At 43.2% G+C, this 26519-nt stretch overlaps 1 long non-coding RNA gene across 2 annotated transcripts in view; it reads left to right on the forward strand.

Moving 5' to 3' along the window:
- LOC129332809 (uncharacterized) overlaps window positions 1-26519 on the forward strand; it is an 85125-nt gene that overhangs the window by 11427 nt on the left and 47179 nt on the right. For both annotated transcript variants that reach the window (XR_008597339.1, XR_008597340.1), the window contains exon 2: window positions 5632-5741. This is a non-coding gene — a long non-coding RNA (uncharacterized LOC129332809). The remainder of the gene's footprint in view (window positions 1-5631; window positions 5742-26519) is intronic.

The following is a 26519-nucleotide window of genomic DNA, read 5'->3' on the forward strand; positions in this document are numbered from 1 at the left end:
TACATAAATTTCTGGGAGCTCTGAACTCTTCTGTGGTCTCAAGTTTGGAACATCTGGTGTCCCCAAAACCACTGGCCAGAGGTTAAGGACTCCTTCACTACCTTAGTACGACAAGGAACTCTGTACATGCTTTGAGGAACCTGCTACAATCTAGGTAAAGCATACTTAGCTGAGTTAAACCAACATTAGTGCTTTTATTTGACAGACTGTGTGATAGAGTGCTCTTCCTTAGGTTTTGTATTTTGTCCCCTTTCTTACTTCTTTTGAATCCACCCACCATATCCCCCTTTATTCTGTAATAAACCTTTCTATAAAGACTTTTTTTGGCTTCCTTAGTACAATACATTTCTCTGGGATATTTCTCTGAATCTCTTTCCTATGCACAGACTGTTTGGGTTCTACACAGTTTGGTACTAGGTATTTTCCAGGGGTTTCCACCTTGTTACACGTTGTTATTGTACCACCGAAGAGAGTATCACAAGAAGATACAACCGAAAGGAAAATTATCATGAAAACTAATGAAAACTCAATAAATATATATATATTCGCAAAGTCTATATATATATATATATATATATATATATATATATATAATTTATATTTATTTCCTGTGTGAAAATAAAATTTATATATATATATATTTATTGAGTTTTCGTTAGTTTTCATGACATGTTGTTATTGTGGCAGGACTGAGATGGAAGGGCACCTTCTCAGTGGGCCAGTCTAGATGTTCTCAGGAGTTCCCTGAGTGGTACAGCCGATTACCAGATTGCTTTCCAGGAAAACCTTAGTTAAGAGGAAGTTCCTAGCAAGGAAAGTTACTCCCCCCTTCCTATCTATAAAACTATGATGGGATAAACAGATCGCCACTATGGCTACTTTCACGTACATTGGATAATACATTTTAGTGACAATTTGCAAGTGGAATTTCTTGTTGCACATTGGATGAATCATTTATGGAGCTGTAATGGCTAACTGATTGCATAAATGAATGTAACCTGTGCATGAAACAACTTGCCCCTGAGGAAGCACCGTGTGACCGCACAACGTGTGAAACGGAAGCGGCCGATTATCCATTGGGCAGGGACGTCTGGGGAGACAGACACCGCAAACAAGGATTGAATTCTGCTTTGCACAGCACTATTTGCACTTTATTTCCAGTGTTTACAGTTCTTGACTAATTGTTATATATATGAGTCGGCTTTGGGACATGACCACAAATGATGTTTTTGTAAATGAACTTTGATGAAATGTATATGTACGCATCCTGGAACTTGTAAAGTACAGACTATTGAATGTTGTTTAGGGATTGTTGAATACATAACATGCACCTATTGATTTTGGCATTTGGCATAGTTGAACCATAAATACAGACTTATGGCGGTTGATTGATTGGTATTGGTATTGTTATAACCCATTGTAGGGGACTGAGTCCATTTTCTAGTCTACGGATATCCCCTTACTTTTGGCTTTTTTTCTCTCATAAAAATTATGTGGCAAACAATCACTAAGGTGCATTGAAAGTGCATTATCCAGCATGTGTAAAAGCTGCCCACCTTTATTTGTCATGAAATTTGTGCATCAGATACAGCACTGTCTTTCAGTTGGTGGGTCAGTTTCCAGCAAAAAGCCTTTGTGACTGAAGAGACCTGGGTTCAAATTCCCACTCTGCCAGGGAGCTCACTGGTTGTCCTCAAACCAATCTCTCTCTCTCTCTTGGAGGATAAAATGTGGGGAAGAACCATGTACACCACTCTGAACACCTTGAAGGAAGCATGGAATAAAAATCAAAGAATATCTACAATGGAGTCAAGGCCATTCTTATTTATTTATTTTATTTATAACCTGCCTGCCTCACTGAGACTCAAGACTGATTAGAGTAAAGAAAGGAACAAATGTAATCATACAGCAAAAGGCATCCAGTGAAGAATGCAGTAAGATCAGAGAGACAAAATTCAATGACAATGCAAGCACAGGGACAATGAAAAAAGCATTCAATGACAATGAAAACAGCGAACTGCCTGAGGCAACACAGAATATGGAACTACAAGGTATAAGACAATGCAGTAAACACCAGATGATACCTATAAACAGGGCTTTTTTCTGGGAAAAGAGGTGGTGGAACTCAGTTGGGTTCAGCACAGGGGGCAACTCTTGGTGGGAGGTAGTGCCCCTGGTACCACATCTGCATGCGCAAAGTCTGTGCATGCTCCCAGGACCACACAATGATGTCACTTTGGGTCAGCTGGAACAAAGGGGAAGTTTTTTAAAGTTTAAATCACCCTTGGCAAAAATGGTCACATGGCTGGTGGCCCCGTGGAGGGCAATCTAAACTCCCCTCTGTTTGGAGATCAGGGGGCGGGGCCACCAGCCATGTGACCATTTTCAGGAGGTGCCAGAACTCCGTTCCACTGCGTTCCAGCTGAAAAAAAGCCCTGCCTACAAACAATGACAATTGCAGTGGACTACAGACATATTCCCATGACCTGGTTAGCCAAGGCCAGCCTGATCGCGTCAGATCAATGCAGGGCTGACAATGGTTAGTACTTGGTTGGGACACAGCTAAGGAAGTCCAGGGTCTCTATGAAGAGGCAGACAATGGCAAACCACCTCGGGATGTCTCTTGCCTTGAAAACTTTATGAGGTCGCCATGAGGCAGCTGCAACGTGATGGCATTATCCTAGGCTGTTCCATCTTGCACCAGTTCTAATTCTGTTACAAGAATGCCTCCCTGAACATTTCTCTTCTGCACTTTTTGTGGAATGATAGTAATGGGGGAACACTCCTGACCTCCTTCCATGTTGCACCTTATGGCTAAAATGCCTCCTGGGTAGATAACTGGATATCTTTCCTACAATGACACTTGCACAGAATTCCACATTGTGTCTGACATTTGAATTTGGATTCTTAAAACAAAAAGCACCATTTGATTAGGAGCAAGATGCACGTTCATTGTCTATCTTCTGTTCAGTCCCACATGGGACTGCGCATGTGCAGGCCTGCCGATCAGTAGGTTTTTAAAAAATCTAAAGTCCACTAGGGGGTGCTTGCCTCCCCAGTGTGCACTAGGGGGCTCTTGCCTCCCCAGTGTGCATGTGCAGCCTTTCCTGCCGAAACGACACTAGGAGTGCCACCCCTGACTCTCCAGTTCCTTCTTTGCCACTGACCGGGAAGGTCTTGCTACATTCCACTCGTGGTAGAAAAGGAAAGGAGTAGAAAGGAGACGTGAGATTTTTGTGACATGTCTGAAAAAGCTCTCTTTAAGAGGTGCACAATGAAAATGACCAAAACAGACGGTCATTCAGTCTGTCTAGGGTGCTTGGAGGAAGGGCATAATGTGCAAACTTGCGAGCATTGCTAGAATTTCATTCCCCAAAGCCAGAGCAAAGAGGGCCAAAAGGCTCAAGGTTCTGTTGTGGGAGAGGGCAATGAAGGCATCTGATACAAAGACCTCTGGCCTGCCTACTTTGGGCACCGGAGATCAACCAACCTCGGATCAAGCCTCGACTCCGTCTATAGAGCCAACACGGATCTGACACACTTCTGTTCACTCAACCCCATCGTCATCGGATCCATCTTGGAACTGGCATTGGCTCAAAGCACTTGAGATCCAGAGTCTCACTGAAATCTCTTGGGCCCACGCTCCACCGTCAAAGTCACCAGCTAGAACCGAACCAGTTTCATCTGCAGTGGTCAAGAAGAAGAAGCGATTGGATCCGAGTCGTTTGGAATTGATGGGACGAGAGTTTAAGAGATTGGATCCAAAGAGCTTGGATCTGAGGATGGTGGATGGTGGAACCGAAGAGTATGGTTCCGAGGAATTTGGATCCGAAGACTATGGATCCGAAGAGCCTGTATCCAAAGTGCGCGGATTGACCTGCAGCATCTTCCGAGTTTATACAGCTTCTGGATAAGAAGGCCAGGTACAAAACCAAACATTTAGAGTCTGCCCCAAAGGACAGACCTCGGACACTATCTTTTCATTCGAGGTCCCCATCATATCATTCCTTGGCTGAGGAAGGGGAGCTACAGGAAAGATTTGTACCTGACTACTCTTGGCAGTCGACCCCGAAGACCAAAATCCAAATCCAAATCCAATTTATTACAGCAAAACCCAGCAATATAAAACAATACGATTACAAGCAATAAATCAATATTATCAGTACAGGAAAACCAAAGGCATAAAACGGACCCTGAAGACCTTATTCTTCGCACTCCAGGATGACGTGGTCATGTCCCGTTCCATCTAATTATGGCCTGGATTTTGGAGAACCCTATCATACACACTCAATAGTGTCCGGATTTGAAGCATTTGAGGAACACAGAGGGTCAAGGTCACCCTGTGAGATTCCTGAATCAGCTACGTCCTACCAACTTTTGGAGAGGAGCCAAGAACGGAGTCCTAGCCCAGCATCAGATCCCTTGCCAGATGAAGCGGTCATGGGGAACGGCCAAGTTTCTCCCAATCAGGATTATCGACTATACACTGAACAGATGTTATGGATGGCACGGTTGTTGGAAATAGAGGTGCCAGCTGTGGACCCAAAACCAAAGGATAAAACCCTACAGCACTTCTATTCGGGAAACCTTTCCAATGTGGCTTTCCCTATTATTGAGGGTCTGGTAGAACTGATCAGTACCATATGTGAAAAACCAGCCTCAGCTCATCCAACATCCAGAAAGTTGAAAGGTCTGATGCTCCAGAGACAGGGCACTCATGCTGCCCCTGCTGACGAGGAGAACAGAAAACTTTATTCCTTAGGTAGGAAGTTGTATTCTTTGTCAGAAACCATTTGGCCACTGCAGGTTTCAGTCTGCCCTTAGCATCCAAACCCTTTTGGGCTTGATGGCGGCCACTACATCTGTCCTCCCCTTAGCTAGGTTATATGTGCGCAAACTACAACTGTGGTTTCTGACTGTGCACAATTTTGAATCCCAGGATCCAAATAAGAGAGACTCGATTCTGAGAGCAGTGATTAGTTCTTTAGACTGGTGGAAAGACTATAGGAATTTGCTGAAAGGTGTAGAGTTTGGGTCAACCCAGGTGGACGTGACTGTTTCTGCTGACGCCCCTACATCAGGTTGGGGGGCTCGTTGTGGTACTCTCAGTACTCACTGTAAATGGTTGAGACATGAAAGTCTATTACATATTAATGTCTTAGAGCTACGTACAATTCGTTATGCCCTTATAGCTTTTTCAGATATCATCCATCAAAAGAAGGTTCAAGTGCTGACAGACAATTGCATGGCCATGTTTTATTTAAACAAGCAAGGAGACACCACCTCCAGAATCTTATGTGAGGAGGCCATGATGTTATGGGAATGGGCTGTAGAAAGAGGTGTTTCTCTGCAGGCTGTGCACATACTTGGCACTGTAAATGTGACGGCAGACAAATTGAGCAGACTGAAGTCAGAGAATCACAAATAGTCTCTGACAGATGTTTACCTGGAACCAGTGTTCAGAGATTGGGGCTGCCCCGAGATAGATCTTTTTGCAAAAGAGGGGAACCAGAAGGTGCTGAGGTTTTGCTCCAGGGGAGAAATAGGACACAACTCAATAGGGGATGCCTTCCAGATAACGTGAGAGGGACACCTCTTTTATGAATTTCCTCCCATTCCATTGGTTGCCAGGACGGTCAGCAAGATTCAGAAGGCGCATCGTATCAACAACACCTTTTTGGCCCAGACAACCCTAGTTCCAGCATGTGATGCACAGAAGACGTCAATGAACAGCAGTTACGGTAAGTGCAACTCTGTTTTCTTAGCCCTTGTGTCTGTGAAGTTGTTCTTTAAATTTTAAAGGAAACATACAACAAAATGCTTCCAAATAAAGACCTCCCCACCCCCTGTCCCAGCATGGATTTATCCCACCCATGACCTGTAAGCTGCGCTGCTCCTGCTATGCTGATCAGACCAGATTAGCAGTGCAGAATCTCAGGGTCTTTTGGGGTTATGTTCTTCATTGCAGGGAGAGGGCATGTCCATGGCCAAATCTACTCCGAGTCCTGATAAAGCCAGCTTCAGAGGGTTGGACTACATATTGGCTGTATAGGCCTAATGTTCATCTTAGTAATGAATCTGTTCATTTAATTGTGTTACTTTGAAAGAAGAGAGCGGGATAAATGCCTCTAGTATAGTATAGTATGGTATGGTATGGTATGGTATGGTATGGTATGGTATGGTGCGGTGCGGTGCGGTGCGGTATGGTGGGGTGCGGTGCGGTGCGGTAAAGTATAGTATAGTATAGTATAGTATAGTATAGTATAGTATAGTATAGTATAGTATAGTATAGTATAGTATAGTATAGTATAGTATAGTATAGTATAGTATAGTATAGTATACAGCAGGGGACCTCAACCTTTTTGAGACTTTGGGTACCTTTGGAATTTTGAAAGATGGTATTGATGCTCTCCACCCTCAAAATGGCTTCCATAGGAGGCATAGCCAAACACAGTGCCTCCCTCCTTGCTTTGCAAAGAATTACAGGAATGGGGGAGCAGTGAAAAAAAAAGACTTTGGGGAATAAAAAGGAAGTCTGAGGGGAAATGGAACCAGAGTCCCCGGAACTTAACAGTCCTCTTGATTCTCCACTCATTGCAGCTGCTATTGCAGTTGTGGAAATCCCCTTCATTTGCTTGAGGGCAGCCAGTAACATGCACTGCCTTACAGTGACCCCACCTACTATCTGAAAGCTCAGTGGGAGCCCTTCGGAAGTACTATCAGGTGCCAGGGTGCCCACGGCAGCCATAAAGGGCAACCCTAGTATATGGGCCAAGAAACTGACCTGTGAAACAGAAGCCCCTAATTCAAATCTTGCCTCTCCACAAATTCATTTGGTGGCCTTTCTCCTTGTTGCTTAGTCTCACGTTCCTGCCCTCTGAATCTGCAATATGAGGAGGATATTAAGTATTTTATAGAATGGTTGGAAATAGTTGCTAACTGAGAGTCTCTCTACACAAGACATCTTACACGAGGACTTAGTGTGGTCTTATATTGAGTGATTCCGCACATGTTGGATAATGCACTTCCAATCCTCTTTATAGATCATTTGGAACGGATTTTTTCATGTCCGGAACCCAAAATCCACCTCAAACGATTGATAAAGTGCATTGAAAGTGCATTATCCAACGTGTGTGTAATCAGCCATTCAAGTGTACTCTGTCTTCCTAGCAGTGTATGTGCATCCACAATGGGAGAACAAGTATAAGATCTTTCACATGATCCTACTCGTGTAAGAAGTCTTGTGTAGAAAGATACTGTCAGTCCTTGGCAAGTAAATCCCCACGTTCTCCACATCAGTCACAAAGGTGGTTTGGTTGAAGTAACTTTTATTAGAGATCTATCAGGTTCAAGGTGCTCAGACAGTGGAATTGGCAGAAGTGATGTGTTGAGGGAAAGCATGGTTAGTTATAGGTTAATGTGTGCCCCAGGTTAGTAGCCTGTTGAAATTCTGGCGCGAACGCCAGAGACAAAAAGTATCAGAGTTCAGACTACAATAAGCAACAATAGCAAGTTGGGATTGAAATCATCCCTGTTCTCAGGGAAGATACAATTCAGACCAGCTGCATCTGGCTACAAAAGTGAAAGCATTTAACTTCAAAGGAGAGATAACACACTGAACTTCCAAGTAACAGGCATTGAAAGGTATTCAGAACTCTCCATAGGGTCAGAGGATTGATAGGTTGCACATAACATACCCATGGCATTTACTGCAGGCAGGCATACATAACAGAGACTGTATGTGGATGAAGCATTTTCAATACAGAGTGTTGTAAATTCTGAGTGCTATGATTACTGGTTCTGGAGAATGATGGACAAACAAATAAGCGAAGCACAATGTTTTTGACCTAACTAGCTCCTACCTCAATGAACAAGTACAGAGTAACTTGAATGATGGCCTATGACCGTAGCAACCAACAGATGAGAGAATCTGTGCTGTTGTGAGGACATAAAGATTCAAATCCGCGTCAGGCTGAAGCTCCCTGGGGGATTTGAGGATGGAATTCTCTGAGGGCCAATCTACAAGTGACGAATGACACAGTTTGGGCACTTGTCAGCTTCCCTCAAGTTTTGATGGGAAATGTAGGCATCCTGCTCTTGCAGCTTGGCTCTCCGACTGCTGTCCAATGGACTTTTCAACTGTCACTTGTCCAACATTCCGCCAAGCGGCCTACATTTCCCATCAAAACTTGAGGGAAGCTGACAAGGGTCCAACCTGTGCCTTCTGTCACTTGTAGTTTGGCCCTCAGGCTCCCAGTATCACAGCTCTGAAGAGAAAATAGGAGGGAAACTTTGGATGCCATTCTGAGTCCTTCAAAGAAGAAGATACTAAATTCAGAGGGGATTTAAAGTGTTATGGCAGGAGAAACCAAGGGTGAGGCCCATCTCATGGAATTTCTTACTTTTTAATTCATAGATATGTAGGCTTGTACACAGACGTACACACTCTTGTTAGTGTTTTAGCCAGTGTTTTGTTTCAAATGTAAAAAAATACTTTGTGTTGCTGGTCCAGTAGGTCTTGAATAAAATTGGCTAAGTGATGTCAGAGGCCTTGCAAAACAAGAGAAGGATTAAGGCGGGGAGAGAGAAATCAAATAAAAGGGGGAAAATAAGCTTGTCTTTGTCTGAGGGGAATCAAATTGAAGCCTTTTAACCTTCCACATAAGTTCCACGCCGTTGCCTTTTAAAATCAGTTGAAAATCATTTAAAATCAAATTGATTTTGGCTTTTACATTCAGATACACTTCAGTGTTTCACTTACTGGGTTTATCGGAGGAAGGTCTTCAGCCAACCTGGGTTTCAAATTGGCTGGAAATCAGTTCGGCATGTTCGCCGGTGCTTAGTGGAATTTTCCCATTTCCATTTCATTCACAGCCAATCACAATCAGATTAGCTTGCTGGAGCAACTGTGTCAGGAGGCAGATTTCATGGGTGTTTTAGCAAAGAAATGGTTTGTAATGCAATGAAACATTTGTTTATAACAAGTCATGGGGCTGCTGCCTCTTTTGATATCGATAGACTCAAAAGATGGATAACGCAGCCAGCTCATATATCCACTCAGCAAAATACCTGGCTCCATCTCTTCGTTCTCAAGATAAGTAAAGACACCGGCATAGATTTCTCCGTGTGTATCTGCATAGAAGTGACAGGGTGCCCAAACTGGACTCTTCCACGCTCACCTGTTCCCATCCATTGCAGACGGCCATTTGGATCAGGTGCCTACAAGCCCATCTGACATTAAATGCCTACCCCAGAAGCAAGCGAGGCAAAATGATGACATGTTAAAAGACAACTGGAGCTGCAATACGATACAGACCACCTGCCATTGATTCTAACGGGGGAAGTTCTGTAATTGGTTTTGTTTTTCCTTCCTTTGCCTCTTTAAATAGAAATTTAAAACACACACACACACAGAGAGAGAGAGAGAGAGAGAGAGAGAGAGAGAGAGAGAGAGAGAGAGAGAGAGAGAGAGAGAGAGAGAGATGCCAAGAGACAGAGCATGTTGGTACTGAGCTGCAGTGAGAGACCCACTTTTGTGATCGTGTTTGTCAAAACTGAAAGGGGGATTTAGGGACATTATTTTGAAATAGGCAAAATACAATTTGATTCTTAGAGTGATCCCTATGGGTGCACAGTGATTACTTAAGATGACAGCACATCAAAAAATTTTTTTGCTAGATTGTGGCTCTCCCTTCCCCAAATGATCCCCATAATTCCTTAGGAGAACATACTGGTATTCACTCCTACTGATTTAGCAACAATGAGAGATAGTTTGAACTTTAGTGTGGGGTTTGGGTACAGAGTGTGTGTATAAGGACAGAGATAAAAATATTAGAGTTTGGATATCTAGTGACACCTGCCTAATCTGTCTGCTTGGTGGGGCCAGCCCTGCAAGGGAAAATGGGGAGGGGGACAATACATTGAGTGTGGTTGGCGGTGCAGACAGTAAACCGGATAGTGCAAAATCACTGCCGTGCACTATTGATGCTGTGTCTATGGTGATCCCTGATTGACTAGGAGTGCCCATGTGTCATCACTGCAACAGTTGTTCGCAATGATATCAGCACATACATAAATTTGATTGGTTGTATAGCATTATGACATCAACACACCTAAAGCATGATCCAAGACTGGCTGGAAAAATAATCTGAGGAGAAATACTGAGGTAAATATGGTTGCTGAAACAGCAGTAAAAAGAAAAACACTGGGGAAAGGATGGTTGTGAAAAGGGACAAACAGGCATGAAAAATAGATTAAAAGGTTTCAGTCCCCACAATCATGAGCTAAAATGGAACCTGGAGAACATTTGGTTCAGGTGGAAAGAGGGACAACGAGGTGAATAAGTGATTTAGCAAATATGTGTATGATAAGGATGTTATCCAACCAGAACAGTTTAACATTATGCCCTCCAAACAGATAATCCCGATTGATATTTCTTTGTATATGATTTCTCCTTTCTGCCAATCAAAGCATTGCAACACCTTTGCCTTTGAGATGGCTTGGTGATTTTATACAAGTATGGATCCTGTCTGTATGAGTGATTTCATTCTCCAGGTAGCTTTTGTTATGCCTGCTGGCTGGCAGGCAAGCTTCCTCCCCCAATAGGCAGTTTACCTGCTTTGCAGACTGGAGTGGGGTTAGAGGCAAAAACTATACAGCCCACCCTTGTGAGACACACAGCAGCACCCCTGCAGGAAGAAAAAGAAAAAATGTTGCTCACACTCTCTGTTCTCTGGTAGACTTGCTAGGCATACTGTAGACAGATGGGTAAGTGCTTCTCCCAAGAAAAGCAATTTTTTTTCTAGCACTGTTATGTTTCACATTTTTTAGGGAAAAGGTGTCTACTTTTCTCCACAGCCATAAGGGATAGAAAGTTGTTTTAAAATCATAGCCATCTTTCTTCGATGCTGTGATTTATCCGCAGTCTCATGGAATCATAGTATCCACAGCCCTGTCTCTAGCACATACTATGGGCTCCTTAAAAACACCAGATAGAAATTATAATTTTTTTCTTTTGAATTGAACAAAAGAATTGGCAGTTGGCCTTCCCAAAGAACAATCCATGTCACATCCCTTTCATGTGCCAACAACTATTATTTACAACGGTTATGCCCTTTTATCATGACAGCTCAAATGCTGAGCAGAGCATATACCGTCTAACCGTCACCACATTCAGGAAAGAAAAAAGAAACACCCCATTCCATGCAGATAAATATTATGAAGGGAAACTTACATTTGGAGTTCCTGGATAATGTCTGTTAAATATTCTATTTGCACTGACTGCTTGATGTTGTTTTAATGAGTTTCAGGCTTACCCCACCAATTTCTCTGAATTTAGGCCCACTTACAGAAGTGGCTGGAACAGATCCTAAGGAAATGGCGCTTCTTGCAGCACTCTAACTCATTCCGTCCTTATTTCTCTTTTGCTCCTCTCCTGAAACCTCAGTTCTATCAAAGTGACAGGGTTTTTTTTTATAAAACAAAGCTATATTCTCCAATCTTCTCACATTCTACTGAGAACTTAAAAGATCTTCCGTTATGGTATAGTGTAATGTTAATATCATTCTATGTATTGTTGAAGGCTTTCACAGCCGGAGAACGATGGTTGTTGTGGGTTTTCTGGGCTGTATTGCCGTGGTCTTGGCATTGTAGTTCCTGACGTTTCGCCAGCAGCTGTGACACTGAAAGATCTCTGTGACACTGTGCTGTGACACTGAAAGAGGTGCTACACCTCTGAAGATGCCAGCCACAGCTGCTGGTGAAACGTCAGGAACTACAATGCGAAGACCACGGCAATACAGCCTGGAAAACCCACAACAACCATTAATATCATTCTGTTTGTATTTTTTTTAAAAATTCAGCCCTGGGCTTTCTAGTTAGTGGCAACCATGTCAGATATAAAGTGCTTAAACAATGGCCCTTTTCACACTGCTTACCTGCTCCCAGGACATTGCGAAATATTGCGCAAAAACCGCGGAAGATAGCATCTTCTTGTGACGTCGCGCAAAACTTTTGCGAGAAGACGCTATCTTCCGCAGTTTTTGCGTGATATTTTACAATGTCCTGGGAGCAGGTAAGCAGTGTGAAAAGGGCCAATGACTCTTCTTTGAGTTGCCTTTTTTGTTGTCAGACAGCCTTACCAGAGTGACTTCTGGAGGAGAAAGAAATGCGGGGCTGCGGGAAATGTGGGAACCTGGGGGGACATCGACTGTTCTGTGGATTCCACTGGGATGTGACTGAGACAGGGTCAAATCATTCCCCAGGGAGGATCCAGGTAACAAGGGCCCACCTTGGTTGCCATTCCTTAAAGCAGAAATTATTCTGCACAACAGCAGCACTGTGTGCTGCCATTTACCTCATTCAGGTAACTAAAGTGGATTTTGAAACAAACCGTGAAGACTACCACGGGAGGCCAGGATGACTCTGGAGGACAGTTTCTATTGGAGAAAACCATACTGCAGTGGGGTGGGAAATGAAAGGAGGTGAAAAATGAACTGTTTTAACAGGAGTGCTATTTGTGGTGGATAGTCCCCCCTGCCTGCAATTCAGAATAGGTTTTCCATGTGCCTACTGGGATGGAAGATCTTGCACCCCAGCGGGCCTTGCCTGCCAGCCCTCCAGCAGCCAGTGGGAAAAAGAATTTTTAAAAAATTGTTGTCAGTGACTGTGTAACACCACTTCTGGGAAAACTCAGAAGTGACATCATACCCATCTAGGAACTGCCAGAAACTCTGTGGAAAAAGCATAGAGTTTTTGGCAATTTCTAGAGAAGAATAATGTTACTTCCAGTGTTTCCTGGAAGTGATGTCACACCATCATTTCACACCATCATTTCACACCATCATGTCACACCATCACTGATGGCCATCCCCTATTGTCTCTGCCCCTCTCAGTCTCCCACTGGATGCCAGGCCTGGCTGGCAACCTTAATTCATAAAATCATGCAGTTAGTCCTCAGGAGAACCCACATCTCTGGTTCTTATGAGAAAAACAAAAGTGATCACAACAAATCCTTTATTTCCTTGATATCTGACGCTTCCTCCAGTGAGTTCAAAGCTTTCCATATTGTACTTCCCATCCCAGTTTATCCTCCCAAATCTTTGGGAAATAGAATCCTAATTCAAGAAGAAGGTAGATCCTTCACAACTAATATGAATCCATCATTAACAATCTGCCACAAACTAGAACAAGGTGATGTGCCAAAAGTGAAAAAAATAATGCAGAATAAATAGAGTCTATTAAATAGTATGGGTGGATGTACAGAAGTGCAGGCAGAGGGAAAGCTGGAAGAGCAGGTTCTCACTTCAGTTTTGTGGAAGGGCTGTGGCTCAGTGGAAGAGCATTTGCTTTGTATGCAGAAGGCCCCCGTTCTATCCCTGACATCTCCCGTTAAAGGGACCAAGAAGTAGGTGATAGGAAAGACCTCTACCTAAGACCCCGGAGAGCTGTCATGAGTCTGAGTAGACAATCCTGACCTTGATGGACCAATGGTCTGTTTCAGTATAAGGCAGCTTTGTGTGTGTACAAGAAACATTTTTTAAATTTCTTTTTTTTAAATTTAAACTATAAGCAGTAAACATAAAAGGTAAAAAATAACATTCTAAAAAAACCCCCACACTAACAATATAGATAAACATAAAATAACAAACAAGACAATAGCTAGTAATACTAAAAGAAAAATACAATTTAAAAAGCTAAAAAAAGAAAAAGCCTAACACTAAATTACAAATTGAGTTCCTATTTTCTCCGCAACAAATATGTATCATTTTCAAAGTCTAATTTATTCTATGTTAAACATAAGAGCCCTCTTTTTTCTACAGTTCATGATTCTTAATCCATAAATCCCAATATCATCACGTCATTATTATCTATTTCATGTAAAAAGTCTGTAAACGGTTTCCATTCAGTCAAGGAGTTAACTAATGTCCTTTCTCTAATCAATGAAGTAAGTTTTGCCATTGACGCAAATTCCCCCATTCCTCCACTGTAGGCAATGTTGGAGTTTTCCACTTTTGTGCTTAGAGTACTCTTGCCGCGGTAATCAAATATAAAAACAAAGTTCCAAAGCTTCTTTCCAACTGGCTGTCCATTATTCCCAACAAAAAAGTCTCTGATTTCAACTGGATTTTAATCTTCAAAATCTTCTGAATCGATGATTGTATCTCTTAGCTTTCTTACATGTCCACCACGTACGATAAAACGTCCCTTCTTGTTTAGCACATTTCCAACGTACCTTTGAGGCATCCTTGTACATTCTAGCCAATTTTTCAGGAGTCATATACCAACGATACATCATCTTATAGAAATTCTCCTTAATACTCGACCTTAATGTACATTTCGGACCCTTGTTCACATATTTTCCCATTGCTCCATTAATATGTCATGTCCACAATTTTTTGCCCATTTAATCATACATTCTTTTACTTGCTCTTCTGTCTCAAACCTCAACAAAAGTTTATACAGGTTCTATCCCTGACATCTCCCATTAAAAGGGCCAAGAAGTAGGTGATAGGAGGGACCTCTGCCTAAGATACTGGAGAGCTGCTGTGAGTCTGAGTAGACAATCCGGACCTTGATGGACTAATGATCTGTTTCAGTATAAGGCAGTTCCATGTGTGTACAAGAAACTCTTTTAACATTTGTGGGAGAGGCAAAATAAGTTAGGCAAAAAGATATAGGGAAAAGGATTTAAATGTTTGCACTTCCATGGGAAAACTGGCTGTTTCTTGGTGCATGCTGTGGAATATAGTCCTGGGTGCTCCAAGGAGAACTATTCTCTTTTGCAACCCCCTCCCCCCGAATTTATTGATATATTGTATCTGATGTATGGAAAATAGGGCCCTTTACCATGGAGGATGAGGTCAATTGAGAGGGTGGCATGGCAGGAAGGCTGGCTGAGTAACTATTCCTGTCATTGTTCTCTAGCTTAGTGGTGGAACAGAGATGGCAAAGATGGGACAGGAGGCAATGGGTGGATTCTAGCAGGAGTTCCTAGCAAGTACTTAATCTTGGTCAGGCTTGCCCTTTTCTCGTTAAATAGCAACACATTGAAAAATGCTTAAAAAAAAGGAAAACCACATTGCATGTTTTGGGCAAATATTTCTCTTCCAATGAAAAAATTAAGTCATTGGAACTGAAGTAATGAGTTAGTTTGGTTTGGTGCATAGCGTGTGTTGGGGGGGAGGGTTAGTAAAATGGAGAGGAACTCCTTAAACGATTCTGCTTCCCTGCCACTTTGTTGTCAAAGGGCTGTGCAAAATGCTTGGGTTTTTTCCTCATTGCAAAGCCTGAAACATGCCTTTGAGGGAGGGGAAAACAGCTATTCAATACTTTCCTGGCTTTTAAAGCCAGGAGGAAAGTGCAGTAATGTTACAATGTTGCAATGCTAAAATGTTACAACGTCACTACACTTCCTTGCCTTGGTGGGGGGGGGGGAGAGTGTGTGTGTGTATACCCCAAAGGAGGAAAGGAAAAACAGCCATTTAGCTCTTTCCTGGCTTTTAAAGCCAGCAAAGAGTAAGCAAACTTCTGCAAACATGGGAAGCAGAACAGCTGGCAGCTTTTTTCAGCTGATGGGAATTCCCCTCCTATCAGCTGAAAAGCAGCTGGCATTTAAAAGAGGGAAACTGGAGGCTCATACCCCTATTCTGCAGACCTTCTGCTGCCCCAGAAGTGACATTTTCATGAAACCACACAAACTGGTTCGGAACTGGGGCAAGTTTGTGAAAGTTCGTGGTTCGTGGTTCGTGAAATGGTACGAACCTCGAACCTCCCAGTTCATTTTTTTTGGATTGTGCCCATGTCTAATCCAGACCATGAAATTTGTCTTTTTTTACTGCTTCTGCATGCTCAGTTGACATTTTCATTGAGCTTTCTACTACAACCCCAAGAACTTTTTCAAACACAGTCTCAGTCACTTCACACCCTATCAGCATATTTGTAAAGTAAGGATTTTTTGTTCCATTTTGCATCTTCTTACACCAACCAGCATTGTACTTCCTATGCAGCGCACACCCCATTTGTATAAATCTTCCTGTAGCTCTTCGCAAACCATTTTGGTTTTCATGATCCTGAATAATTTGGTATCATCTGAAAACTTAGCCACAAAACTGCGTTTATTTATGAACAAATTAAATAGCATAGTTCCCAATACTGATCCTTGTGGGATCACACTTGAGTTCCAAAGATAAGGGCTATGTCTGGTGGACCAATGATGATTTGGAACACTCTCCCTAAAGGATACGAAATCTGTAATTCTTTATATCAGGAAAAGATTTATCCTCCATTTTAGGAAACTGCCCCTTGTGATATCTATTTCTATTTTCCCTTGTACTGCTTTTAGAGGCTGATATTTCATGACCTTTTACTCTCAGGTTTTACCTGCTCTTGCCCTCACTGTTGTTATGTTTTATCAGCTACCGCTTTTACAGTTTCTCTGAGAGTTACTCTTATGTTTTAGCTGCTCCAAAACTCACAACTCCTTCTTACCGAGCATTCCAGTTATGCAAAAATGACCATCTAATTACACAAGATTTAAAATTTATGTTCCCTGATAATACTTGTTCTTTTCAAAATAGGTCTGGATATCTCCGCTTTTTATTCAGCCCCAAAGACCAATTTGTTTTGGGAAACATATTGCACAATTAAATAGAACAAAGTTTAAATCACCCAAGCTTAGTGTTTTAACTTGCAGCCCTTAATGACTTGCCCATTCTTTTACAGAAGCACAATATAATTTTATTGCAAGTATTAAAACAAATATTCTAGTGTTCCATGTTTCCTAAAAGGGATGAGAAGTGGATCTAGAATTGGTACAGTATAGCAGCTAAGCGACTGAGCTATGGATGGGAAAGCCCTCTGGTTCCAATCTCACCCATGCCCAGGATGACTTGCAAATTGCTCCCCTAGTCTCAACACCACACCAAGATGGTGATGATAATACTGACCTACCTTACAGGATTGTTGTAAGGCTTACAACAATCTAATGGATGTTATTCAAAAGATACCAATAAATAGTTGGCAGGGGGAAATCATAACCATAAAATCCAGATCAAAAGCAACACTTTAAAGTCTCACGGATTTCAGCACTGGCTTTTAAATCTCCCACTGACAAGTGGAGAATGATATTGCAAGCTGCGTTGGGTCTCCATTAGGGAGAAAGGTGGGGTATAAATGAAGTCAATAAAATAATAAGTCAAAACCTGACTTGAAATGCCAGTAAGTTAGTACACAGCCATGCTACCCTGGAATTGCTTTATCCCAGGTAGAAGAGCAAAGAGACATCTCTCTGACCCTAGAATCCTCTCTGAATGCAAAGCTAATTGTGATATGGGAGAAAAATTGCTCCCAAGTGTAAATAAAAAATTATATTAATGCAACTACAAAGAATTCACAATGTGATGAGAGAAGCCATAGAGAAGGCGTGGGAGTGATTTGCTGCTATGCCCTATGCTGCTTTCTTACTTGTAGGGGGAAAGTTCCCATGAACTTTTTGTTGGAATAGGTGACTCAGAGCAGAACCACAAGTGACAAAAGGCACAGATTGGACACTGGTCAGCTTCCCTCAAGTTTTGATGGGAAATGTAGGCATCCTGGTCTCGCAGCTTCGCTCTCCGACTGCTGTCCAATGGACTTTTCAACTGTCACTTGTCCAACATTCCGCCAAGCTGCCTACATTTCCCATCAAAACTTGAGGGAAGCTGACAAGTGTCCAATCTGTGCCTTTTGTCACTTGTGGTCCCGCTCTCAGCCTGCCTTTGGACACTGGGGGGCTCTGCATGTCTCTTTGAATGTAATGTATAAGTCTAGCAATCTGCCACTCTCTTGTCTAAGGTGGGAACGCCTACTGACTACTTCTCTCTTGCCTCAGTGCCTCTTGGGAAATCTCTCTCTCCCTCGTGGCCTTCCAAGGTGCAAGATGTAAATCCTTGAAGCTTCATGGACCCTTTTGTCCACAGACTCACAACTACAACCTCGCAGCCTACTTTTTCAGGCCGTGGTATTAGAATAAGGAATGTAACTCTTTAGATTAGGATCTTTTTCTTTTTTACTAGAAGATATTGCTATGGAAGAAATCTGCTACAATAAACTGTAAGTTCCATCTTTCTGTGATTTTGTCTGAAGATTAATTAATCAGCATGTTTTTAAGGGTTGAAACGCTTCTGACTAAATAACTCTGCTATGTTACTCTGCTAAGTTACTAAACTAAACCAAACTAAATATATATTCCCAATACTTTTGTCCACAGAAAACTACATTTTTAAAGGTGTGTTGAGTAGACCCATCTACTCTTATTCTTTGTTCAAAGCAGACAGCCTTTTTAAGTGCTGCATTTCTCTCGTCTACTTCATTTAAAGAAGGTCACCAAGAAGGTTTTCCTCAAAATGTTGTACAGGGTGTAATTGACTGAAGAGGTAACATTTACAGTGCAATCTTATAGGGGGGGGGAGTGCTTAGGAAGCCAGGAAGCCATGACTTCATATCTGCATGCTATGCCATCGTATTCCCCATGACTCTGTATCTGCATGCTACACCAACGTAAACCTGATGTGTGTTGGCAGTTCTCTTTGATGTCACTGCACTGGGTCCTATCTGTGCCTGGCCACCATGGCCAGGTGTGGGTGGATCTGTGGCATAAATCCTTGTGTCGGTGGGCAAGGGGATGGGCTGGGGGTGAGGGGGGCAAGCTAGTTGGCTCCCTAAGCCATTTTGCCCCCTGCAGTGGCAGAAGGTTATATCACAAAAAATGATGGTGTAGCCCGTAGGCACCCATTGTGCAGGAAAAGTAGCTTCCCTCCTTGCCTGCCCCCCCTAAGCATCCCAGAGTGGCATATGATGTCAACTGGCACCACAACCAATCTGTTAATGCCTCTGTGGGGGCCAAGCCCCTTCCCTGGCACCCAATCACATCTCCCCTCCCCTACATAAACTTCAGCCAGGGCACCCATTAGCTCAGATAACTGAGGGTGCAGCATAAAGCTCTGCCCAACAGCCCTCTGCCAAGGGGACTTAGAGCACGAGGTGGGAGAGACTTCACACAGTGGCAGGGCAAATGCACAAGGGGGCTTTGTGAAATTTGGGGAGTACTTTGTGTAGGCTCTGGTATATCTTACGAATGATCTTGAGTCTGATTAAGGAGTGAATGAAGAGAGTTAGTTCAGGAACTACAACTTTGATAGAAAGCAGAGAAATAGAATAGATACTAACTACCTCACTAAAGAGGGAGAGAGGGACTTCCGGGAAAAAACAGGAAGTAGCCTAAGAATACCAATCTGGAGACATGCAAGAAGGACAGAAGAGAGGTAGAAAGAAGGATCTTATTTTGCTATCTATCTGTCAGATTTGCTGCCCCCTGCAGGTATTCTGTGTCTTCTGTCTTCTCTGTACATAAGACATTGTATTTCCAACACTTCACACTCACACAGGGGAGGAGAGCTAAGTCCAGAATGTGTGACTAACAACTCCCATTCAAGTTCCCTTACAGGTAAGAGGGAGCTGTGAAGCCAGATGCCCTGGCTCCCTCATTCACACCCTCTCTCCACTCCCCTCACACATGGGCCCATGCATCCTTCCAAACATGGGGCTCTGTGGTTGAGGCTGGTTGCTGGCCAGGGGGGGAGCTCTTGCCCTCAAGGCACCATGGTCCATGCCTGCCAAAGAGGCAGTGGCCTAGGGAGCCGCACTCAACAGGGCTGCCTTGGATCCTTAGGGCTGCCAGGCCCAGGTTGGGAAATTGCTGGAGATTTGGGGGGGGGAGCCTAGAGAGGGTGTGGTTTGGGGATGGGCCTCAGTGGAGTATAATGCCATAGCGTTTGCCCTACAGAGCAGCCATTTTCTCCAGGGGAACTGGTTTCTGTTGCCTGGAGATCAGTTGTAATTCCGGGGGATCTCCAGCTACCACCTGGAGGCTGGCAACCCTGGTTTGGATGGTGGGGATGCTAGCTGCCCAGGTCGGGGCTGTGGGCAGACTCCCTCAGCTGCACTTCCCAGTCATGCAGAGGACAGAACACGGCCATGGGTTGGGCTGACTGTGTGCTCGCTCTCGTACCTCTTCTGTGAGGGCAGCCAGGCAGCCTCTCAACTGGTTCCCTCGAGGAATCAGAGCTCCGAGCAGCTGCAGCTCCTCCTCCGCAAGGCCAGACCCTTTTGCTGTTTGCAGAGACAGGGATGGACTTCAGGAATCTTGCTCTGGGGATGGGATGATGGCCCTCAGAGCAGTTTCTCTGGTCCCAGCAGCCATCGTTCCACTCTGAGGGCCGTCATCCCAGCACCGGGGCATGACTCATGAGGTCCACTGTGCATCTTCCTTGTATCTTTTCGATGCAGTAATGTATTTCCATGCAGCCACTGCAAGTCAATGGGCATTTATGCCTCCCATCATTTCCAATCGGCCTTCAAGCCTTTCCCATTTTTTTCCAATGCGCATTCTCGTCGTTTGTTTCAGAACACACACACACCGCTTGTGTCCAATGAGCTGCCTCTCTGAGACTTGGGGCACTGATCCTGAGTGCTAGAGGCTGCTGGTGTGACCCTTGCTGAGTCCCGCTACCTTTCTGGTCTTACTTTTTTGGGAGGGGGTCATGTTTCCCAGAACAGCGGGGGGAGGGGGGATATTTGCAAGCAAGTGGTGCTTCAGCTGCCTGCCTGGCCCTGGTCAGAGATGGGGGTTGGGAGAGCGGGTGGGCTGGTGCCCTGTCTGCACCTTCAGTGTATTTCAGCCCAGAGGGAGCAGGGCTCCTCTTGAGGCAGGCACCTCTGTTGGGGTGTGGGGAGCCCAATCACGGGGTCTTTCTGCCCTGTGCACTCGCTATCTGCAGGGTGGGGGAGTAACATTGGCAGGTGGCGACAGCTGCAGCAACCCTTTAATTGGTGGATTCTGCTGGCGTTGCCAGAACAACTAGGGAGGATTCTCTCCTGGCCACACCTGGCCGAGCTTGCCATACTTGCAAAAGTCCTTTGGGAGGGAACGAGTGGTGCCAGGGTTTTGCAGGTGCTCATACAACAGTGGGGAGGTGAGGCTTAGCATTAATTTGTTATTGCATCAAGGAATAACACCTGAAAACCCAGTGTGTTTTGAGCTAGATAGAGCATTTCAGCAATGATAATATAATGGAAAAGTGTGTTTATTAACATGGTTGGGTATCAGCCATACTCAATAAGTGAAGCAATGTGAGTGGTTGGACCATTTTTATATCATGTAGCAGATTAGTTTATCACTCTGCTGTCCTTGTAACCTGAATCCTGAAACAGATTTATAACAACATATTCACTTGTGTAATAAATCTATCTCTGCACTCAATTACTGGCTATGCTTTGACTATGATTAACACCAAATGGCTTGGAAATTTGCTTCATTGATAGCCAATTACATTGATCAGGTTTTATTTATTTAACAGATAGTTTTCTTTTTATTTTTTAAAAAAATGCAGCTGTAATAACTGGAGTCAAAGTTTTTATAGCTGCAAAATTGCGTATCTCACAAACTTGGAACGTTTTTCTTCTAAAGAGCTTTCAGCTGTAGAAAGCAGGTCTGGATTCTGAGCTTTGAGCCAGCTCACAGGACACAGGCCAGTCTTGGGAGTCTGGGAACTGAGTTTGTCCTGAGCAAAAAAGGTTAGAAGTTAAGAACAATGTTTTGTTTTTCCATTTTGGTTGTGAAACAAACTGTATACGATTCATACAATTATCAGTATTATAATCAGGGCTCATTTCGAGGGGGAACGCACAGGAACGTAGTTCTGGCAGTTCCCCAAAGAGGTCACATGTCAGGTGGCCCTGCCCACCTGACCCTCAGCCATTTTGGGCCCGTTTTGGCCTGGATTGGGGCCAAAATGGCCTGGATCGGGCCTCTGATGGGTGGTGGATCACTCTCCTACTCAGCAGCAGCCCGATCCTGACCATTTGGGGCCCCTTTTTGGCCATTTTCAGCCCCTTTTTGCCATTTTGGGCCCAATTTCAGCCTTGAATGGCCAGGATTGGGTCCAAAGCAGCCAGAATAGGTGATGTCAGGGGGCGTGGTATATGCAAATCAGTTAGACTAATGACATTTCTGGTGATAGCAAGAAGCAGAGCATATGCTAATGAGTTATGCTAATGAGTTCCTCCAGCTCTTTTTCTACGAAATGACCCCTGATTATAATGACGATATTACACAACGTAGGGAACTAATCTTGTACATATAAAAAATAAGCTCTAGAGTGCTGGTTACAATTATTTCATATTTCAGATCCTGCATCCATTTTCCAGTGTGAACACATCTGAAAGACTCCAAAACAACAATAACAGGCTTGTCACAAAGGCACCTGTAAGATGTTAGCAAGTACTTTGAAAATAAATGAATAATTTTGGAAGAAAGACTCACATGATACCACTGGATTAAATGTGGGGCGGGGGAGGCTTTCCCAGGTATTTTTCAAAGGTCAGCATTTGGGTCAGTCCTGTTCATAACAGGCAAAGAAGATTGTAGTCGTTTTGCTTTTCAAGAGATTTTGATGAGCATAAGAAGTATCTTAATAAAGCAGTCCCGTGCTTATCTGGACTAGCACAATTTCAGGGGAGAGGCAGAAAAGGGCTTTTACAAAACCAGGGCTAGTAGAGGTCTAAAAGCAGAAAGGTCTGCTAATAAAAGGATCATGGAACACATTTTTAATGCTATTTATTCATTTAATGTATAATTTTAAAATCAGTTTGATCCATGGCACCAAGAAAACTTCTAAAACATAATACAATGATTCCCACTCAATCCCCAAAAAACCTGTTTGCAGAGAAATCCTAACAGCGGTACACCGTTCTAAGCCCACTGCCCTGAATAGTCTTAGCAGGGTGTAACTGTACTTAAGATGCACTGTGAAACATGCAGTGAAAAAACCACCAATTAAGCCAGTAAGCCAACACCGGAGACCACTTAAGCATCAAGATTAAAAACCAGCAATTGGCATGTACCTTTCGAAGACTTTACAAAATCAATATGGTTGACAAGCCTTCTCATAATGCCCTATGTTCATTTTACAGTGAATGCATGTACATCCTACCTTTTCATGCATATATCTGTTTGGAAGAAAGCTAATGTGCATTCATTTACAAATGAAACCAAGGGCCAGTCCCTGCATAAATGTGCAGTTTCAAGCACACATAACACATTAAATGTGTTGAACATAGCCTGAGATTACTTTTTATTCAACATATATATTGGGAAAAACCAAGTGTCCATGGTTCATGGATTGTATGTAGGGAAAGGAAAAGGTAGTCTCCTGTGCAAGCACCGAGTCATTACTGACCAGTGGGGGAACATCGCACAACCATTTTTTCTTGGCAGATTTTTTACGGGGTGGTTTGCCATTGCCTTCCCCAGTCATCTACACTTTACCCCCAGGAAACTGGGTCCTCATTTTACCAACCTCGGAAGGATGGAAGGCTGAGTCAACCTTGAGCTGGCTACCTGAACCCAGCTTCCGCCAGGATCGAACTCAGGTCATGAGCAGAGCTTGGCCTGCAGTACTGCAGCTTACCACTCTGCGCCACGGGGCTCTTATGGATTGTATGTATGCTCACTGAAACTAGTGAACAGGGCTCTCGTACTTTATTTTCACAGATTTTTCTGACTTCTAAACATTAGCAACTCATGTTTGGAACACTTTCCCCTGAAAATGGGTATATGATTTTGGCAATGGTAGTTTTAGTATTTTTTTAAAATTAGGGTTGTGTATCATTTTTGTATATTCCATGACAAATTTGTCTGATTGAAGCTTATGATTCCCATGCAAAAAGCATAAACCTCTATGCAATAAAATGAAGAATTCAAGTCATTGCTGCACTTTCCATTGACTTGATTATGCATTGTTCTTCATTCAGAAACGAAGCTGTAGATAAGAATTGCACATTCCACGTGTGATTGAGTTAATGGTGCACCGGACTGACACTTCCTCTCCTCTCTAACTGTCCTGCAGACCTAGAGATAACATTCTCTTCTGGAATGGAAACCACTGGTGTTCAAGGTATCTCAAGTTTTTCAGAAGGTTAGGAGTGGGTATGAGATATTTGGACGGAAGTGCTAAATTTCAGATGCCAGCCACTCTCTTTCTTCACCCAGATATGTAGGACAAGGTAAACTGGTGTCCCTACAACTTGTTCCAGTATTGGATACTGTATGAAACAAACTGTTTTCATTCCATTATGAAGGCTGGGTTTTACCATAAGAAAAGCAAACATTGCTGAAGAATGTCAGGTATCCGAAATATGGAGAGATAGGGTTCATTTACTTGTTTCCCTGTTCTAAATCAGTGCATCCATGTGCAGTTACAGAACTATTTGGAAATATTAAACATTTGCTCTGCAAAAAGAAAGAATGCGAAGATGGAGAAATCTTCCTTGGACTGCAAGGCTCCTTGAAACCACATTCCTGTTTTCCTTTATGGCTTTAGTAACGGTCGCTCTCTATGGAGATCGAAAACACTGTATCTGTGCCCCACAAAAGCTGACCACAGTGGTCATCTGGAATAGTCCTCTTTCGGTGTCAATGAAATAGAATGTTAGTAAGCAGTTATTTGGCAGCCAACATAAATTATACCTTCTTTGCAGTTGTTCGAACAGGATAGGAAAGAAACGACCTCAGTCTACTGAGTCATAACGCGCTTCCTTCATTTAATTCATATGTTGCCAACACCTGTGAAAACAATCGGCATCAGAGGCTTCAATTTGCTTTAGGGTATGCTGAACCAGGCACTTAGTTGTCGGGTTTTTTTTTTAAGTTCTCTAAATTATTAACAAATCCGATAGTATGAATCACTGTATAATTTAAGTACGCTCATTTTGTGCTTGGATAATTCATTAGAACTTAAAACAAAATGAAACACACATCAAGGGCAGTGTCAGATGCTATGGGGTTCCTACAAGGGCCGCCAGTTCCTTGGGACCTCTGGTTGGAATGGGGAATTATCAAGTAGATCAAACCAGGACACTAACATGATAAAACAGAATCTCCTGTTACCCAAAGAGGAGGGTCTTTTTGTGAGTTGGGGAAATTGGCGTGCAAGGAAAGGCAGCAAGAGGTGGGTAACTTAGTGAGATCTCTACCTATGTATACGAGGATTGTCCCTTCTAGAGGACTCTTTTAATAACAAAGCAAAAGGGGTTTTTATTGAAAACAATAAAGGTTAATTGCACACAAAAGCACACAACACACACAGAGCTAACTAGAAAGCAGATAGGAAAATTGGATAGAGTTTGAGTGATTGGGTGATACTTACCATCCAGAAGAGGGTGTCTGGAAAGAGAGATTGTGTTGAGCGTCCAGCATGTCAATGCAGGACGAGCTCAAACGCAAGTCGGAGGGTGTATACTGAATCCGAGGGCATGCACACAACTATGGCAGAAGGGCAGTTTAATTATACTGTGGAACATACTCTGGGGCAAGATTAAGTCTTCTGGCCCCAAAACAATAACTTAATGGTGGTTTCTGGGGTGGAACAAGGAACTAAAAGGCTGTCTCTGGGGTGAGTCAATAAGCTGGTGAGCTGTCTCCGGGGTGAGACAATAAAACTGGGAAGGTTTGATAAAGTCTTCCTCGATGATGATTGCCAACCCTCGATGGATGGGTGAGTGAGGCTGTCAGAGCCCCACATCACCTGAAAATGGGAGAGTGGATAAGGGAAGGTCGCTAGGGTGTGTTAAGGTGATTAATTCAGGAACTCTGAGAAGACCCTATTGTTTTAGGATCTTTGCACATCTCTAGGGTGTGGGGGCTGAAAGCTGGTCTCACCTGGCATCTCACATGCTAGTAATTTTCTGTCCCCTGGCCGGGATCTGGATTCTATTTCCTGCCATACAGGGAGGGGCTTATGGTATTGCCATATCCATAAGCCTTCTTAATAGCATGAGAGAAAATCTGACTGCTAACACTCCTTGATTCTTGGAATCAGACGATACCAAAGAGAACATCTTGTGTCCCTTGTGATTGGCGTAATACCGCCCCCTTAATGTTGAGATCAGCTTCTCTTTGCCAGTCAGTGGGGACCAAGTTACAGGGTTTCTGACCATTTCCAACATAAAATGCCAAGTGCCAGCCGAGAGAAGGCAGGATTGTGCAGTTCTGTACAACTTCATTGTACTTGCTGAGGAAAACAGGAGCTCCAGAACTTCCCCAACACTAGAAAAAGATCATCAGAGCAATGTCTCCTGCCATAGGCTCTCTATAAACCAACTGGTCACCCTGAACTATTCAAAAAAGCTTCAGTCTTACAAATGTCATCTCCCCATCATCTGTATTACTAAAAATCAGGTATATTGGGGAGATGTTGGACAGTACTGCTAGACAATAAAAATGCAAGATCTAACAAACAGGTCTGGAACATGGAGGAGAGATTAAATATTGCATTGCCAAGTACTCAATATTTTACCAGTGATATCACATTATGATAGCATTGTAACCAGCATAGGTAAAGGTAAAGGTAGTCCCCTGTGCAAGCACCGAGTCATTACTGACCCATGGGGGGATGTTGCATCACAACATTTTCTTGGCAGAC

This window comes from Eublepharis macularius, chromosome 6 (assembly GCF_028583425.1).
Source record: "Eublepharis macularius isolate TG4126 chromosome 6, MPM_Emac_v1.0, whole genome shotgun sequence".
In the NCBI taxonomy this organism is placed as follows: Eukaryota; Metazoa; Chordata; class Lepidosauria; order Squamata; family Eublepharidae; genus Eublepharis; species Eublepharis macularius.